This window comes from Zingiber officinale, chromosome 3B (assembly GCF_018446385.1).
Source record: "Zingiber officinale cultivar Zhangliang chromosome 3B, Zo_v1.1, whole genome shotgun sequence".
Taxonomy (NCBI): Eukaryota; Viridiplantae; Streptophyta; class Magnoliopsida; order Zingiberales; family Zingiberaceae; genus Zingiber; species Zingiber officinale.
The window spans coordinates 67,291,935-67,311,615 of record NC_055991.1 but is presented as its reverse complement, the minus strand read 5'-3'; the positions used below and the strand labels follow the sequence as shown (position 1 = coordinate 67,311,615).

The 19,681-nt window shown below is 39.3% G+C and overlaps 1 long non-coding RNA gene across 1 annotated transcript; it reads left to right on the top strand.

Moving 5' to 3' along the window:
- The first annotated feature begins 18,527 nt into the window (after positions 1-18,527).
- On the top strand, positions 18,528-19,054 carry LOC121968340. The gene is made up of 3 exons (XR_006108076.1): positions 18,528-18,620; positions 18,728-18,817; positions 18,914-19,054. It is a non-coding gene; the product is annotated as an uncharacterized LOC121968340 (long non-coding RNA).
- The last annotated feature ends 627 nt before the right edge of the window (positions 19,055-19,681 follow it).

Here is a 19,681-nt window from a genome sequence, read left to right as displayed (position 1 = left end):
AGACATTATTTTCGCAGTAGGTATGTGTGCACGATATCAATCTTGTGCAAAAGTGTCTCACTTAACCCTTGTCAAAAGAATTCTTAGGTATGTTAAAGGAACTCTAAATGTAGGACTTTGGTATCCTAGATCTGTCACTCTTGACCTAACCGGCTATTCTGACTCAGATTATGCTGGATGCAAGTTAGATAGAAAAAGCACAAGTGGTAGTTGTCAATTTCTAGGACAATGCCTAGTAAGTTGGTCAAGTAGAAAACAACATTGTGTTGCTTTATCTACCACTGAAGCTGAATATATAGCCTTAGGTGAATGCACATCTCAATTGCTATGGATGATGCACACTCTTAAAGACTATCAACTAGACTATCATAAAACAAAAATCTCAATTGATAATATAATTAAGTTCCATAAATCTAACAAAAAACCCAATTCATCACTCAAGGACTAAACATATAGAAGTGAAGCACCATTTTGTAAGGGATCATGTAGCTAAGGGTGATATTATACTCAACTATGTTGAGTCAAAATCAAACCTAGCTGACATCTTCACAAAACCCTTACCTGAACTTGAGTTCAGCTCACTTAGAAGACAAATAGGAATGTGTTGGGTATAATAGATATTGATTTTCAAACTCACTGTCCTATTTCAAATATGTTATCGTTTTTCAAATTCTAGGAAAATACTTATTTCAAACCTCCAATTTCTTAGAATTCTCAAAATTTGGATTTAGCCTAAGTTTTCCCCTAGAAATCATGTTCCCCTAGATTTATGCCAGAGCATCTCACAAACACCTAGGTATACCTTGTTTTTGTTTGAAAACTTAGAAACACGTGAGATGCATAGGGTATAGCCTGGACTCAAGAATGCTTATATTTGTGCATCAATATGAGTCTGGGCATTAAACACATCATATATAGTAATCAAGTCAAGTCTTCCAGCCTTAGTCAAATCTAACTGGACCAATTGACTTAACTAACCAAGTGACAGCTGCTGCCCTCTAGGCAATCAACAAGTAGCTAAAGGTTAGACAGTTAAAAAAAAAGATATTCAGTTTGAAGTTTAAGCATGCTTGTACTTTAAAGCTCTGATACTTGATCAAATTACTTTAGGGCTCTGATACCCAATCAAATTAAATTAGATAATTTAATTTGACTCATGCTTGGACTTAAGGACAATCTGAACTAAACATTTAGCCACTCCCTCTTTTCTAATAAAACCTTTTAACCTAAATATTTTTAAATATGTGAATGTTTTTCTGTTACTTTAAACCTTAAGCTTTTATTCTTTTTCAAAAATAAAGTATTTGATTTGTCCGATTCAAGGTTCAAGGTCTTCTACTCTACGATTAGATGGTTTCAGTAAGAGTCAGGATCAGTCCAGTGCCCTCTATGATTGAAAATTCAAATATTATAGTAAATATTTCAACTTAGTTAATTGTATGAACATTTTATTGAAAAATCTTTTGTAAAGAACTAAGTCGATTTCTTTTAAAAAGAAATTTTTTCTAGATTTGTTTTCACTTAGCTAAAAGATTACAACAATGAAAATTAATATAACAAAGCTAAGTGTTATAAAAGCTCTTTTAAAAACCTTTCTAAACTATCCATTTTTTTTAAGTAATGAATTTTCAAAACCTGACCAATTTTATCCCTCTTTGAAAAGTTAAGTATCAAACTAATTCACTTTTCTGAAAACTTCAGACTTCTTTTACACCGATTTATTTTGATATATGGCAAAGGGGGAGAGTAGGAAAATTAAAATTCAAAATCAAAATTCAAAACAAAAAGGGAGGGCTTTTTATTAAGGGGGAGTCTCTAGAATTACAAAGTTAAAAGTTTCCAGCTTAATTGTTCTCGCATTTGTAGTTTATTTACTTAAGCTTGGTTAAAACTTTCTGTATCTATTTGTTATTGCATGTTTTTTCTTAACTATGAATTTCTTGTTGCCATAATCAAAAAGGGGGAGATTGTTGGTGCGGGAAGCATCCGACGATCGAACCCGAGTTTTGATAAATGGCAAAGGATTCAAAGTTAAGGTGTTTGGTGATCTAACATGTTGAATAAGTGTCTCAGCAAAGTCCTAGCTGCGGTTAGGCAAAGGGAAAACCCTAGGGGGCGGTAACCCTAGGTCATAGGGGGTGGTAACCCTATGCGGAAAGTCTTGGCAGGTCGATGGCTTCAGGCAAAAGCCCTAGGGAGTGGTAACCCTAGGTGGAAAGTCCTGGTGTCGCGAACCAGGTGAAAGACTGGACTGGCCGGGAAGCGAATGTCTAGCAGAAAGTCCGGAAGTGTCGAGTGCTGAGCAAAAGTCCAGTCGATCTGGAGGATCGTACTGGCAACAGGTAAAATCTCCTGAGTGGAGTAGGTGAGGACGCGTTCCCCATAGAGGGAACAGTAGGCGTCGGGTCGACCTAGGGTTTCTGGGTGGAAATCCGAAGTCAGACCCGGTTAGTCCGGTGACTGACAATTCTATTTATCATATTATCCTTTTGTGTGTTCTAACTCTGTTTTGTAGGAAACTAATATTTTCGTGCAGGGTTAGAAATGACCGGGATCGGTCGACTGAACCTTGGGATCGGTCGACCAAACCTCCAAACTGCCAGATCAGATCTCCGGAAGTTGGACAGGGTTCGACCAGGGATCGGTCGACCGGACCTCGGGATCGGTCGACTGAACCTGAGTTTTGTGTCGACTGGATCAAGCTGACTGAGCTGAGTCAGAACAGCTTATCGGTCGACCGAAAATGGTGATAGGTCGACCGAACCTCAGATAGAGTTTGACCAGCGGATCGAGAGGATCGGGCAGATCGGATGGGAGAAGATCGCCTGATCGGTCGACCGAACATTGGGATCGGTCTACCGATTCGCGTCGGGTCAAACTTGATCCCGAAGTTTGGGGATCTGGATCAGACTTCACAGAGCTATAAAAGGAGGCCTCGAGGTGCAGCTCAGGACATCGATTTCGAACAGAAGTGCTGTGCTCCTGTGTGTTGCTCCATACACTTCAACAACGCCTTGCTGCTCCAACGAATCAACGCCAAAGTTCTGCATTCTCCTGTTTCGTTGGTATAATTTTGTTATTGCATTAATTGTACTCCAAATTGTAATCTTTTCGATATTATAGTTGTTTCCCACCGGAAGCGGTCAAGGACCGCGGGCCTTCGAGTAGGAGTCGCTATACGCTCCGAACGAAGTAAAACACTTGCGTCTCTGTGTGCTTTCATTTATTTTCCACTACGTTTCTACTCTTAGTTTTAAATCGATAAAATAGCCACGAGTGCTATTCACCCCCCCCCCCCTCTCTAGTGCGTCTCGATCCAACACATCCTGTCACTCCAAGTAAGAATTTCTGTGCCTACTCTATTTTTTTTATGTATGATAAGAAATCCTTTAATTTAAGTATGCATGTCTCCTCCATATTTTTTTTATTATGATAAGTTACAGTTTTAGTTTAAGTATGCATGATGGTAGATTAGGAATAATAATAACTTATGCTAGCCTTGTTGTCATTCATGAAGATAAGCATGGCTAGAAGACGCAATACTAGAGCCGATGAGACAATACCTTCACCTGATTTGATGCATGTAGTCACTGAACTTCAGCGTTAGGTCACAGAACAGCAGCAAATAATAAATACTCTGATGAATCAGCAAGGGAACCTTGCTACCCCACCAGGGAATCAGAATACGATGCCAGTCATACCTTCGGCTGCACCAGTGCCACCGGTACCTGTACCACCTGTAGGCCCAGCTCTAGTGGTTCGTCAGGAGGCGTATCTGATTCAGTGGCAGAGGCTGAAGCCAGAAGCTTTCTCCGGTAACTGTGAGCCATGGGACGCCCAAGCCTGGTTCAAGACTGTGGAGAGCATAGTGGAGCTATTGGACTAGTCTGAACACGAGAAAGTCAAATATGCATCGTTCTTCCTTACGGGCGATGCCAGAATGTGGTGGGACCGAGTTAAAGCAAGGAGACAAGTAAATCAAATGAGATGGACATACTTCGAGACTGAATTCTTCGAGGAATTCTTCCACATGCGTGTGATGAACAAGCACTATGACGAGTTCACCGAGTTCCGACAAGGTGACCTCTCAGTTAATGAAGCTGTGAAGAGATTCAACTGTCTAGCGCGCCTATGCCCGGAGTTGGTCAGCACAGAAAGAGAAAGGGTCAGACTTATGCTGAAGATGCTCAGACCCGAGATAGCTCTGAATGTGGCCGGTGGAGTTAATAGACCGCAGATTGCTGAAGAGTTAATCAGCAGTGCCCTGATCACCGAACACTACTTGAAGGCGTTGAACGAGGGCAAAAGTCAAGCCCAGCCGGGAGGACAGAAATCTCAAAACACCAAAGCCAACTGGAAAGGAAACCACAGTGGCAAGAGGAAGCAATGGAACGACTCTAAGGGTGGTCCAGCAAGCAAGCAACCTACGTTCCCTCAGTGTACCACATGTGGGAAGAAGCATCCGGGAAAATATCGTATGGGCACAAATAAGTGCTACAACTGTGGATTGGAAGGACATATGGCCAGAAACTGTCCTACCCAGAGTCAGACACCTCCTCAGCAGTATGTCCAGAACAGAGGTGCTCCCCCACAGCTACACCTGATGCAAGCTGCGATAGAAGGTCCTTAGATAAGCCAAGGGAGATTGGAGGCCCCGCCAGTTACGACGAATGCCAGAATTTTCTGCCTCACCAAGGAAGATTTGGCGAATGCTTCTACCGTTGTCATAGGTCAGATAGTTATTTTCAGTCAGCATGCTACTGTATTATTTGATACTGGGGCAACGCACTCGTTCGTCTCTACCCTATTCACAAGAAAGATAGATATGCCACCCCAAGCCTTAGATTGCAAATTCTTAACGACCCTGCCTTCGGGAGAAGTAATGTTATCTACTCATATGTTGCGAGCCGGGCCCATCAGAATCGCAGACAGAGAACTCTACTGTGATATGATAGTGCTTGACATGCAGGATTATGATATTATATTGGGCATGGATTTCCTGAGCAAGTACGATGATTCGATAGAGTGCCGTAAGTGAAGAGTGGTCTTCCGGCCAGAAGCAGAACCAACGTTCGAATTTATCGGAGAGACAAGGAAAGAAATTAAGAAATTCTTATCAGCCTTAAAGGCACGGAAGATGTTGGACAATGGATGCACTGGGTTTCTAGCACATGTGGTTGATACAAGTCAAGCAGAGGAACTGAAGCTGGAAGATGTTAGAATTGTATGCAATTACCCAGAGGTATTTCCCGATGAACTACCAGGGTTAGCCCCAGATAGAGAAATCAAATTTGAGATCGAATTGATTCCGGGTAATAAACCGATCTCTAAAACACCTTACCATATGGCGCCGGCTGAATTAAAGAAACTTCAGGAACAGCTACGAGAGTTACTCGACAATGGACTTATCCACCCTAGTCACTCCCCATGGGGAGCTCCAGTACTGTTTGTGAAGAAGAAAGATGGGTCTATGCGAATGTGCATAGACTACCGAGCGCTAAATAAAGTGACGATCAAGAACCGGTAGCCTCTACCACAGATTGACGACCTGTTTGACCAGTTGAAGGGTGCCACCATTTTCTCTAAAATCGACTTGAGGTCTGGCTATCATCAAGTAAAAGTGAAACGGGATGATATACCAAAGACGGCTTTTCGAACAAGATACGGACACTATGAGTTTGTAGTTATGCCCTTCAGAGTGACGAATGCTCCTGCCTTGTTTATAGACCTGATGAATCGGGTATTCTCAGCATTTCTCGACAAATTTGTGATCGTCTTCATCGATGATATCCTCATCTATTAGAGAACTCAACCGGAGCATGCCGAACAGCTGAACATAGTTTTGCGAATTCTTCAGGAGAAGCAGCTGTATGAGAAATTTTCCAAATGCGAGTTCTGGCTCGATCGAGTATCATTTTTGGGTCATGTTATCTCAAAAGATGGAGTGATGGTAGACCCAATCAAAATTGAAGCTGTGAGTAACTAGAACAGGTCAAAGAATGTCAGTGAGATCAGAAGCTTCCTCGGGCTAGCAGGCTATTACCGGAAGTTCGTAGAGGGTTTCTCTAGAATTGCATCCCCTATGACAGCTCTCACCCGGAAAAATAAGATGTACGAATGGACAGACGATTGCGAGATGAGTTTCACGGAATTGAAAAGGAGACTGACCAGTGCTCCAATTCTCACTCTTCCGGAAGATAACAAAGGGTTCGATATGTACAGCGACGCTTCTAGATTTGGACTCGGAGTTGTACTCATGCAGAACGGCAAGGTCATTGCCTATGCCTCTATGCAACTCAAAGAACATGAAAGAAATTACCCCGCTCATGATTTAGAGCTAGCAGTCGTGGTCTTTGCTCTCAAAATATGGAGGCATTATCTATATGGAGCACAGTGTAAGATTTATACAGATCACCAGAGTCTAAAATATTTCTTCACGCAGAAGGACCTAAACATGAGACAATGTAGATGGCTTAAGCTAGTCAAGGACTATGACTGTGAGATCTTCTACCATCCGGGAAAGGCGAACAAAGTGGCTGACGCACTCAGCAGGAAGTCCTAGGCCACCCTAGTTACCCAGAGCTATTTTAAGTTCGAGGACGAACTTTTATGAGGTATGGGGGACTGTAACACCCATAGGATCCCTAGAAATTTCACATGAATTTATGCATGATTAAATTGTAATGCCCGCCCCTCCTGCTAGTAGGGCGGGGTTACTTTACTTAACCATTACTATTGCGGAAACATATATGCATATTAAAATTTCTTTTGAAAGTAAAACAGTAGAAATATCTTGAAGTCATGCGGGACAATAACATAATACACTTAGTTCATGTCAACATAACAAAATAACATAAGCAGGTCTTTTATTTATCTTAGCCAAGCCACCACCACACACATCTCCTTGCCTCTCCCGCAGCTCCCTTAGGTCATCCATTCTTTGCCTTGATCTGCGGTACAAGGAAAGTAAGCTATAAGCACACAGGCTTAGTAAGATCCTTTCCTACTCACAAAATCCATATATCAAGTATAAACATATAAACATATAATCATGGAAATATGATCATCTAACATCATATGGTGAATGTTAGGACCAAAAGTAGCTAGAGGGGGTGAATAGCTCGTCGCGTGCTCGTCGCTCGGCGTGACTTGTTTCTTCAAGGATATGCAGCGGAAAATAACAGAAACAATCACACAACGCTAACAAGGTTGGTTTACTTGGTATCCACCTCACAAGAGGTGACTAATCCAAGGATCCACACCACGCACGCACCCTCCACTATGAAAACACTCCTTTTCGGTAACTACCGAGGGCGGAGAAGCCCTACAAGACTCTTAGTACAAGAAGAAAGGAAAGGGAAACAAAATACAAGCGCAAAGCTTACAATGAGTACAGAAAACCCTAACCCTAGCTTCTCTTCTTGCCTTTGATCCGCCTCTTGACTTGGAAAGCTTCCAAGATCCTTCAAGAACTGGCGATCTGATCTTTGAGAGCGCTGTGGAGGAGTTGGCGAAAGATCTGGAGTGAATCGGAGAAGCGATGCCGAAGGAATCGTGCGCCTGCGGCCTTTATCGACGCCAACGGTCGGATCCCGATCGATTCGAATGTTCCCAATCGATCGGGGAGGCTTTGGATCGATCCATGGATCGATCCAGAGCGCCTCTGTGCTATGGAAAAACTCCTGGATCGATCCACGGATCGATCCAGCGCTTATCGCGCGAAGCAGCCGCGTCCCAATCGATCCACTGATCGATTGGGACCTCTGGATCGATTCACTGATCGATCCAGAAGCTCTCTGTTCGCTGGGTAAGGTCTGGATCGATGCACGGATCGATCCAGAGCCTGAATCGATCCAATGATCGATCCAGCACTTGGTTTTTGCCCAAAACCAAGTCCCAAACCTCCCTAACCAACATCCGGTCAACCTTGACCTGTTGGTACATTATGCCTGGCATCTGGTCACTCCCTTGACCTGCCAGGACTCCCCACCAAGTGTCCGGTCAATCCCTTTGACCCACTTGGACTTTTCTCGTCGTGCCAAGTATCCGGTCACTCCCTTGACCTACTTGGACTTCCACCAGATGTCTGGTCAACCTTGACCCATCTGGATTTCCTCATGCCAAGTATCCAGTCAATCTTTTGACCTACTTGAACTTCCCAACACCAGATGTCCGATCATCCTTGATCCATCTGAATTTTCCCTTGCCTGGCTTCACTCACCAGGACTTTCACCTAGTTTCACTCACTAGGGTTTTCCATCTGCCTAGCTTCACTCACTAGGACTTTCCATCTGCCTAGCTTCACTCACTAGGACTTTCACCTGGCTTCACTCACCAGGATTTTCACCTGGCTTCACTCACCAGGATTTCCTTCTGCCTAGCTTCACTCACTAGGACTTCCCAGTCAAGTATCCGGTCACTCCCTTGACCTACTTGACTCTTCTTCAATCAATATCTTATTGTCAAACATCTAAACCCAAACCAAGACTCAGCTTGGTTAACCAGGTCAACCTTGACCTGAGGGACATTGCACCAACAATCTCCCCCTTTTTGATGTTTGACAATACCACAATAACACTTACAATACCACATGTAATTTAGGCTAATCCCATAGCCTCATTCTTCATGCCACTAGGTAATGAACACATAAGTTAGACTCTTCATTCTCCCCCTAAGAGGGCAAACTCCCTCTAGGTAATGAAAGCCTAACTTACTCCCATTTACAAGTCCTTTCATTCTCCCCCTATTGGCACACATCAACCCCCTACTAATAAAGCACATCAACCCATCTTTGGACACACATCAAACTATGCTCCAATTTTGGGCACACTTCAACAACTCCATTTGTTGAAGACTCTCCCCCTGAAGAGTTGCTCATCGTTGTTCACAACATCACTTGTTGTGACCAACACGATAATGAAGGTCCCATACCCTTCATTTATCCTTAACTTCTCCCTCAATGTAGACAAATACTCAACCTTGAGCATTTTCTAACCACGTGAGTTCCCACTTGAAATAATGAGGATACTCACTCCCCATTTCAAGTTCAAAAGCTCATACATGAGCATTTTCTTTACAGAATGTTAACCACCTTCCAAGGTTCATGAAAAAAAAAATTTCATGTCTTTAAAGAGTCCCTTCCCCTAAAGACATGGTGGTAACTTCTGTCATTGCACCAACAATGACTTGGAATCCCTAAACCTTTAGGAAACCCAAATTTAGAAGTTTTGAGGTTCAAATACTCAATATTTGAAACAAACCTCAACCTAAACTTCAATGAAGCCTTCCCTAACCAATCCATCCTTGTTTTCACATGAAAACACCCTTTGTATGTATACAAATGTATTTTAGGGGTTTGGAATGGTTACCTAGACTCAAAGAGGTTCAAAGATGCTGAAATCAGGCATTCCCAGCCAAAATCAGCAACTTGAATCGATTGGAGTTGGGTTCCAATCGATTGAACCTATCTGAATCGATCCACTGATCGATTCAGACTACCTGGATCGATCCAGCGAGCTACTGCTCGCGGGAGACTTGCCTTCTGAATCGATCCACGGATCGATTCAGGAACTCCAATCGATCCATGGATCGATCGAAGCTCTGATAGTTGCTGAAATTCCATTTCAGTCAACTTCAGAAACCCCTAGAAAATTCTACAAAAATCCAAAAATCATAAAATTTCGTGTAGACATTATTTGGGGCATACTTAATCATGGAAAAATAGTTTTCTATGAAAATACATCATATTTTCAAATATTGACACAAGCTTGAAAACTTGCTAAAACTTTAGCGTTTTCTTCAAGTTTGTGTCTAACTATTCAATGGTGATTCCTATCAAAAGATAGCCTTCACCAAGGTTTTCAAAAAGCATTTTAAAAACATTTTCAAAACCAATATCCCATCATATTCCTTGGGCATAATGCACATGACTTGTACATCAGCTTTCCCAATGATGGGAAAACACATAACTATGTGTTTTGATGAATTTAAAAACTCAAAAGAATGCACTAAATCAACATCTTGAGCTTTGTTCATCATCCTAACATCTCACTTGTATCTAATGTGCACTAAAGCACATACAAGTCATCTTATAGGTCTTTGTGAGATGTAAAGTTTGGTTTTGCCCTAATCTAGGGATCATGCATATCTATCTAGGCATTTGGAGTGGTAAACATCCACCAAGGATGTCACTTGTTAATAAGTGTTGTTAAATGCCATTTGTCCTTAATTACAAGGAATTAAACTAATGCATGATAATGTTATGGCATACATCAAAATAAAATAACTTTCAAAAGAAACATTCCTATAACTACATGATGTATGTATGACATGACATGGTATTTTTGTATTTTCCATGATAAGTCATGAATGTAAAATACAAATTAAAATAAAATATGATGTCATGGCATATTATGGGCAAACACTCATGGCAAGATTTAGCATAAATAAAATACCTAGATCAACTATCTAAGTATCCTTAAAATCTTAGCTAAACTTACAACTTAAACCTAGATTGCCCTAAAGTGCTTCATGAAAGTGCCAAAGCCTAAATTGGCATTTCTACTTCCCTTGATTAATTTATGCCAGTCGAAATTAAGCATATCCTCAAATGTTGGCATATTTCATTTTTCACAAGAGTAGCACTTTTAAATTAAGGCCCGGATTGCCTTAAATTTCCAAGATAATACCAAAATCCCAACTTGGTATTTCTCAAGGTTCTCTGAATTTGTGCCATTTTAAGACAGAATCAATTTTTCACCACTAGGCACACTTTACTCTTTCAAGGAGTAAATAATAATTTCATTTCATTTTCAAAGGTTAACAAAAACCTTGAAAATGCTCCTTGAGTGTCAATTTCCTCAAAGTTGGGTTAACTACCCTTCTAATCGGAGTTGACACTCTCTAACCCATCTATGGGGTAGAGAAGATGCTCCTAGGAACCCAACACCTATTGGTGCTCCTTGGATGCTCTAGGTACTCACTAGGGATAACTTCCCTAGATACCTTCCTAGTGACCTTGTTGGGCTTCTTAGAAGCCTTGGTCACATTTTCTAGGTCAACTCTAGGGATAGCCTCCCTTGTGACCTTGTTAGTGACTTTCTTAGACTTCTTAGAAGTCTTAGTCACTTTGGTTGCAAAAATACTTCTAGGGATATCTTCCCTTGTATCTTTGACTTGACCTCTAGACTTAGGATTTGTTCCATAGCTATATGGAACCCTATGATAACACGGCACATCCCTTTGATACATATTATCTCATAAAGAACATCATGCTATTATCATATCATAAATCATCATGTCACATAAATCATAAAGAATATCATAACATGTTATCTCATAAAGAACATCATGATATGTCCTATCATAAATCATCATGTCATATAAATCATAAGAGCATAGCATGTCATATCATAAATCATAAAGAACATTATGCTATTATCATATCATAAATCATCATGTCACATAAATCATAAGAGCATAGCATGTCATATCATAAATCATAAAGAATATCATGCTATATCATATCATAAATCATCATGTCACATAAATCATAAGAGCATAGCATATCATATCATAAATCTTAAAGAACATCATGCTATATAATATCATAAATCGTCATGTCACATAAATCATAAGAGCATAGCATGTCATATCATAAATCATAAAGAATATCATGCTATATCATATCATAAATCATCATGTCATATAAATCATAAGAGTATAGCAAGTCATATCATAAATCATATCATGCAAGATGTCTTTTAAAACATGTGTCATGTCATATGCAAGATGTCTTAAAACATATCATATAGTACTTGAACATAATATCATCATGAGGGCCCGACTTGTACCACATACATACATAAATGCGTGCAATCCCTAGGATAGGGTAGCTAGCCCCGAACCTACTAGGGATATAGGTCCGTACTATGACCGTCGACCTAGGGGCGTACTAAGGAGTTCATCCCTTTACTAGACCCATTCATAATCCGTCGGCCTAGGGGCGCTTATGGAGCCCACCATTGGTACAAGCCAAACAAAGTAAAATAGCATATCATGGTTCATGTCATAATATAGCATATCATATCTTATCATATCATGAAGAGTGCTCTTAATCCCCAAAGGGAAGCAACTCTTAGGCCTTCATTTATCATGCCATAAAGAGTGCTCTTAATCCCAATAAGAAGGGAAGCAACTCTTAGGCCTTTGCTTATCATATCATAAAGCATGCATATTTGGGCACATAGCACATCTTAAGAGACATTATTATGCATGGATCATAAGCATACATAAATGAGCATGTTATTTGTCATATCATAAAGCATGCATACTTGAGCACATAGCACATCATAAGAGACATAATCATGCATGGTTCATAGGTATACGTAAATGAACACATCACCTATCATAGAAAAGACATGATCATGCATGGAATCATTAAATAACATCTCTTAATTCATAACGTAGCATGTGAGGCACATCTAGGCTCCTAAACCCATAATGGCTGAAAGTTCAAGAGTATGAACTTAAACTCTAAACAACATACAAGCATAAGAATCTCATGTTAACTTCGTATCATATCACAAGGAAGGTCATAAGCATGTTAATCAAATTTCTAAGCTTTCCCAGGTTTTTATCCTTATCATGGCCGAAGGTTCATGAAGAAGGAAAATAAATTCCAAATAACTTACAAGCATGAATATCAAGCTAACCTCATATTATATCATAAGGAGATTCATGAGCATGCTAGGTTAAATTTTTAGCTTCCTTGAACCCTAAAATTTGTTCATGGCCGAAACCTTCATGAAGAGGAAACCAAGCTATAAGCAACATGCAAGCATAAATATCTAGCTAAATTCATATCATATCATAAGGAGATTCATAAGCATGCTAGGTTAAATTTTTAGCTTCCTTGAACCCTAAAATTTGTTCATGGCCGAAACCTTCATGAAGAGGAAACCAATCTCTAAGCAACATGCAAGCATAAATATCTAGCTAAATTCATATCATATCATAAGGAGATTCATGAGCATGCTAGATTTAGTTTAAAGCTTTCTTAGACACTAAAATTCTCCATGGCCGAACCATAAAGAACCATGTGTCTAGATTTCAATCAACATTAAAACATGATAACCCTAAGTTAGCTTTATATCATATCCTAAGGAGAGTCATGAACATGTTAGACCATGTTTTAAGCTCTCCTAGGTCTTTCATTCACATCATGGTCGAAACCCTATAGTGTAATACCACTAGGTTCCAACACATACAAGCATGCAAACACTTAGAATCTTTCATACTATTTCATAAAGAAGATCATGAGCATGATAACCTAAATTTTTAACCTCTCCTAATCCATTATTTCAAGTCTTGGCCGAACACTTTATGAGTATGGCATTAAGTTTTAAGCAACATGCAAGCATAAGGACACCAAACCAATCTCTTATTATAGCATACATATTATAAGGACATAGTGAACATGGTTAGTTTAGGTCTTAAGCTTTCCTAGGTCCTTCATCTATACTTGGCCGAAAGTTCACAATTATAGATCTAAGTTTTAAGTAAACATACAACAAAAGAACATTAACTAGCTTCTTATACTAGGGTACTTATCATAAGGACATAATGAACATGGTTATTTAGGTCTTGAACTTCACTAATCCTTTTATTCATGACTTGGCCGAACACCATAGGAGCATGAAATTAAGTTTTAAGCAACATACAAGCATAAGAACACCAAACTAATCTCTTATCATAGCATACATATCATAAGGATATAGTGAGCATGGTTAGTTTAGGTCTTAAGCTTTCCTAGTTCTTTCATCTACACTTGGCCGAAAGTTCAACCTTGTGACCCTAGGTTTTAAGCATTCTAATCTTATGGAAAACATAAACAACTTGTACCACAGGTGAGGGGATACTTACATCCTTTCGCTTGTTGATCCTAAAGAAAGTGGTACCCTTGTGAGGAGGAAGAAGGAGCTTCTCTTCCTAGTTCTCCCTTTTGTTTTCTCTTTCTTGTAAGGAGTAAACCTTGAGACTTCTTCTTAGGAATTAGTTTCCTTGGAGAGAAAACCTTAGCTTGGTTTTTAGAAATGAGGGAGAGAGGGCTCTATGTCTCGGTGGAGAAGGAAGAAGGAGAAAGAAGGAGGAGGAAGAAGAAGGAGGAAGAAGAATTAACAACTTTCTTTTCTTCTCTCAATCCTATTTATTTCTCATGTAAATGAAACATGTCTTCATTCATCCCCTTAACCCCTCTATCTCTACCCTCTCTTAATTCCCATGAAATTAGAGGAAAAGAAAGGAAGGAAAGCAACTTGACTTTTGCTTGCTTCTTTCCTTAACCAAGAGGAAGAGGAGGTAAGCTACTTGGTTTTCTCTTGTTCCTTTACTTAACTATCTTCTTACTTTTAACTACAATTTCCATTCTTTTCTATTCATCTATTATTCATTACCCTAGTGGTTGCCATACACCAATTTAACTCTATTATTTGTGGGAGGTTCAAGGTTCAAACCTTAACCTCACTTCCTTTTTATTTTATTTTGGTTTCTATTTCCATTTCTCTTTTTCATTTATTCTAAAGGAAAAATACTCATAGGTATAGCTTATCATTTCGTGGGTGTTACATAAATAGGTTTCATGTGGATTCATCTTTTAAAAAAATATATATAAAACAAAAAGAACCAAAAAGAGTCATGACCAAGGATTTAACCTTGGACCTCTTAGTAAGTGGTTCCATGTTATAACCAATAGCCCCAGCAGGGGTGTGCTGATAGGAAAAGAGGGAAATTATGGTTAAAGGTAAGGAAAGTAAAGGCTCTCTTGACTAAGAAGGAGAAGTCCAAGTTTCCTTCCTCTTCGTACAATGAAAAGAGAGTTTTACTTCCTCCCTTCATTTAGGATGAGTAAAAGAAAAGGGAAGGAAAAGTTCATTTTTCCTTCTTCCTTTCATTTGGAATAAAAGGAGAAAAGGAAAGAGAAAATTTCATTTTCTTCTCTTCCTCCTCCCTCCTCCTCTCCACCGAAACCAAGCTCCTTCTTCCTCACCATTGTCGAACCAAGCAAAAAGGTTTTCTCTCTAGGAAAAGCTTCACAACCAAGGTTACTTCTCTTAGAGAATTAAGAGAGAGAAGTAAGTATTCCCTCACCTGCAGTACAATAGTTCTTGTACGCTTTATGTTTAAAAATTATTTGAAAAACTTAGGGATTTCCTTGCAAGTTTAAGCCAAGATAAGGAGTTGTGGTCACTTATGGTTGTAAAGTTTACAATTTATGCTTCATGTTGTAACAAAAAGTCTAGAACCTCACTCTTGAGGTTTCGGCCAAGATGGAATACAAGGCTTAGAGTAAAAGTTTGAAATCTAAACAAGCTTGTTTATGCTCCTTCATGATACATGATCTATTACATGTTGTTAGTTAAGTTTTCATGCTACATGTTGTATAAACAAAACCAAGAACCTTACCTTAGGTTTCGACCAAGGATGAACATAAGGTTTAGAGCAAAGTTTTGAAACCTAAACATGCTTGTTTATGCTCCTTCATGATACATGATCTATTACATGTTAGTTAAGCTTTCATGCTACATGTTGTATAAACAAAACCTAGAACCTTACCTTAGGTTTCGGCCAAGGATGAACATAAGGTTTAGAGCAAAGTTTTGAAATCTAAACATGCTTGTTTATGCTCCTTCATGATACATGATCTATTATATGTTGTTAGTTAAGTCTTCATGCTACATGATGTATAAACAAAACCTAGAGTCATACCTTAGGTTTTGGACAAGGATGATGTAACGACCACCCTTCTTACTAGTACTACTACTCTCTAAGAGTGACCGTTATTTAACTACTAACTCTACTTAACCGGTATAATTAAAAACCACGAGGAATCCCTACCGAAAATTTCGGCAAAATCTCCCCTGTACCGGTGACCAAATAAACAATACAAACAAACTATACTCAGCCACAGGCGGCTGGAACATATATTTTCACAACCACGCAGTGTAATATCACAAATAAAAGAAGGAAACTACTCTAGCAATAGCAAACAACTATATCACTCCATCAATAGAACCCAACTACAAGTGCGGAATAAACTTAATTACAATCTTAACTCATAATAACATTTAAAGAAAACTAAAAGAACTCTAAATAGAAAAGTCTCGACAATTCCTTAGCAAACTCTTGATCTCCCCATAGTCCAGCCATCACACACCTTCATCACCACCACCTTGTCGCCTTCCTTGCTAATTCTTTTCCTTTCCTTTATCTGCAGTAGGAGGAAATGAAGTCTATAAGCATAAAGCTTAGTGAGCGCTATCTACTCACAAAAACTCGATATGCATGTATATAAATAAAAACATGCTAAAACTGAATGCTAACATGTAAAGCTACTCATGCTCATACATAGCAAAGGAATCATAGTAACTGAAATACTAAACATGTAAAGCTACTCACGCTCACAAGAATAAAACTATATCTGCATGCTGAAAGCAAATAAAGCTAAACATGCTAAATAATCTAATAGCAAGAAACAAATAAAACTACTACTGCATGCTTCAAATAACAAGAAACTAAACTTTCTAATTCTAAACATATTTGAAGCTTGTTTCATTTGTTTCAAAACTTATACTTTAATACTTCAAAATAATAATAAACTTCTTTTGGGCCCGGCATTGTACCAATTTGCGCGCATCCTTAATAAGAGTAGAGGTAGCTAATCCCGAAACTACTAAGGTACTTCTAGGCAATCTTGTGCCTAGGGGCGATCTAGGAGCCCACCCAATGGACCTTGTGTCCTGGACCTTGTGTCCGGTACATGCCATTAAAAAGTAAAATACTTATTTTCTTCTTAACTATTACTTCCTTATACTTGTTATTCTTTAATTCTCTTATAATAAAATGGCTTGGCATTTATTTGAGCACTTGATATGCTACTGATCCCAATTCTTAAAATTAGGGATCCTATTAAGACCTTGGTCTCTCTTTCTTATAACTTCTTATAAATCCCTAAAGAATTTATTAAAACTCTTATTTTTCCCACCTACAGGTAGATACTAGAGTTTTTATAGAGCAACAGGATTCTTTAAAAATGTATCAACATAATCAAGCAAAAGAAAACAAATCAAACTTCTTTAAACATGCTACAATAAACATAAATTAAAGGAAAGAAAACTGAGCTCTCTAAGCATGCTACAACAGATATGAATCAAGAAAAACTGAATTTGATTTCTTTAAGCCTACTCTAAAATAAAACTGCTCATGTTAAACTGATCATGCTTATTTATTAGCAAATGAAAAAATTGCTCATGTTTTACTAACAGCAAGGAAAAACTAAACTGTAATACTCATTATATATGGACTTTAACACATGGTTAGGCCAAGTTCAATTATTCCATTGGACAAGTAATGGTAGGACATGTTCTCCCTCAGGATTATATTTGATATAATACCATTAATATTGTTATCAAACCAACCCAAAATTGATAAACCTTGTAAAGGAAACATGAGCATTCTGATCACAGTATCACCATCTCATCAACATCTTTTAACTCTGATTAAGGCTTTAATATTGTTATCTACTAAAAGAATGTTGCTGTTATCAAAAGTTGATGCGTGAACATTAGAGCATATAAGGAACCAAAACATAATTCAAAGCAAAATAATTCCTTAAACTACTCTTTTAACTCCAAGTTATCCTAATGTTGTTCAGGAAGGAAATCTGGAAGCAAGACAACAAGAAACACTTACTTCTTTTACCTTTCTATTCATCCTAATGCTGTACAAAACTAATGCAAGGAAACCAAGCCATTAAAAATCCAACAGAACTCCCAAATTAGAGTTATCCACACCCATTTCATGGCACAAACCCAAATCCAAATTACTCAACAATAAGATGATCCCATAATCAACCTAACAAATTCGGATTTAATGGTCATGGCAGCAACCACTACAAGCAACCCGAAACCACATCTCTTGTGAGATCTCGGAAAATTTAAATAAATAGGGTTATTTCCGAAATAGCCTTATAATATTTTTCCGAAATTTTTAGAAATTTTCTGGGAATTTTTCGGAGCTCGTACGACGAGTTTTGAGGGGATCAATTTCGGGTTCGGATAAAACCTGTTTGGGTTACCCGTTTAAGTGAGGAAATGTTTTAATTATATATTCCTTTTCTTTTATTCCTTCTCCCCCAAAACGCCGAACCCGATTCTATTTCCTCTCCTCCCCTCTCTGCCCCGATGCGATCCCGATCTCCCCTCACTTCCTTCTCTGTTCCCTCTCTCGCGGATCAATCGACGCCGAGGCCAGAGGAGACTCGTCACCGGAGCTCGACGGAAAACCAGTGGAGTCACCGGAGCTCGACGATGCCGAGGAAGACAAGCCGGATCTGGTTGAGGGGTCCTGCTTCGGCAGATATTGTGGTCGATCGCCTCTCCTCTCTGCTCGGCGGTCTCTTTTCCGACACCGGCGCCACCAGGGGAGCGGATCGTTGGCGGCTGTGCACCTTCTTCCACTGCCGTTCACCAGATCTTGGAGGGGATTGGGTGTATTCGATGCCACTGGACCGATTTGGCTCCAACTAGATCGCCGGTGTGAAGGGGGCAATTAGGGTTTCGAAGGTGAGCGACTAATTCCTTCTTTCCTCTCTCTGGTTGTTGCCGATCTTGGAGGTTAGGGCTCTATTTCGGTGTTGATCTTCCTTGTTGGATTCGTGATCGTCTTCCAGTTCTGGGCTAGGAGAAGCATCGGATTCCTATGGATTGTCCTTGTGGCCAATCATTGCTTTCTCCTTTGTGATCCGATTGAATCCATTGAGGTGAGGCTCTGATCTAGGTTCTGGTGGTTTTCTTTCGGTCTTGAACTAGGAGGGAGAGAGGTCGGATCTAATTACTTGCTGTAATTCCTGGATCAGTGCTTGGACGTCTCCTTCTTGCTGTGATTGAGGTATCAGTTGAAGTGGGGAAGAATTCCAGCAGGGCTAGCTGCGATTCCTCTGATCCAGCAAGGAAAATTCCTCTCACTGTGCTCTGTGGTGTTCTTGATCAAGCAACTCACCTTTGTTCAACAGGACCTCCTTCCAGCAGTTGAGAATCAAGGTAAGGAGTAATTGTTTCATGTGTTGATGAATTAGATTCATGTATTGGATTAGGAATACATTGGATTAATCCATGATTAGTTGATACATGATTTGTAGATTTGAATTAGGGTTATGTTGATTGTGATTAGATGTAATTGCTTAGATTAATCTAATGGAATAATTAGGGTTAAGACACTTAACCCTAGTCAACTATTAGATTTAATCTAAGTTTAGATTTCTAATCTATTGGTGATTAGGGATTAGGTAACTAATCCTAATTAACCTTTAGATTAATTAGGTAGATTGAGGTTATGTTGATTAGGGTTTTACCCTAATTTAGTTTTAGGGATTTTATTTAGCTATTCATTTGATTTAGCTAAATAAAACTGTTTGTTTGACACAGGACTCTGATTCGAGACGGGCGTCTCGACTTCGGATTTGGATTGTACCTTCTATTTGAGGCGGGTACCCTTTGACTTATCTCTTGATAGTGTCTTTTGATATGTGCAGTTTATATATATACTTGCTAGTGATTGGTAGATTTAGCACTACCCTGGTTATAGATTATTCGATACTTGTAGACGGTTACTAGTGATTGGTAGT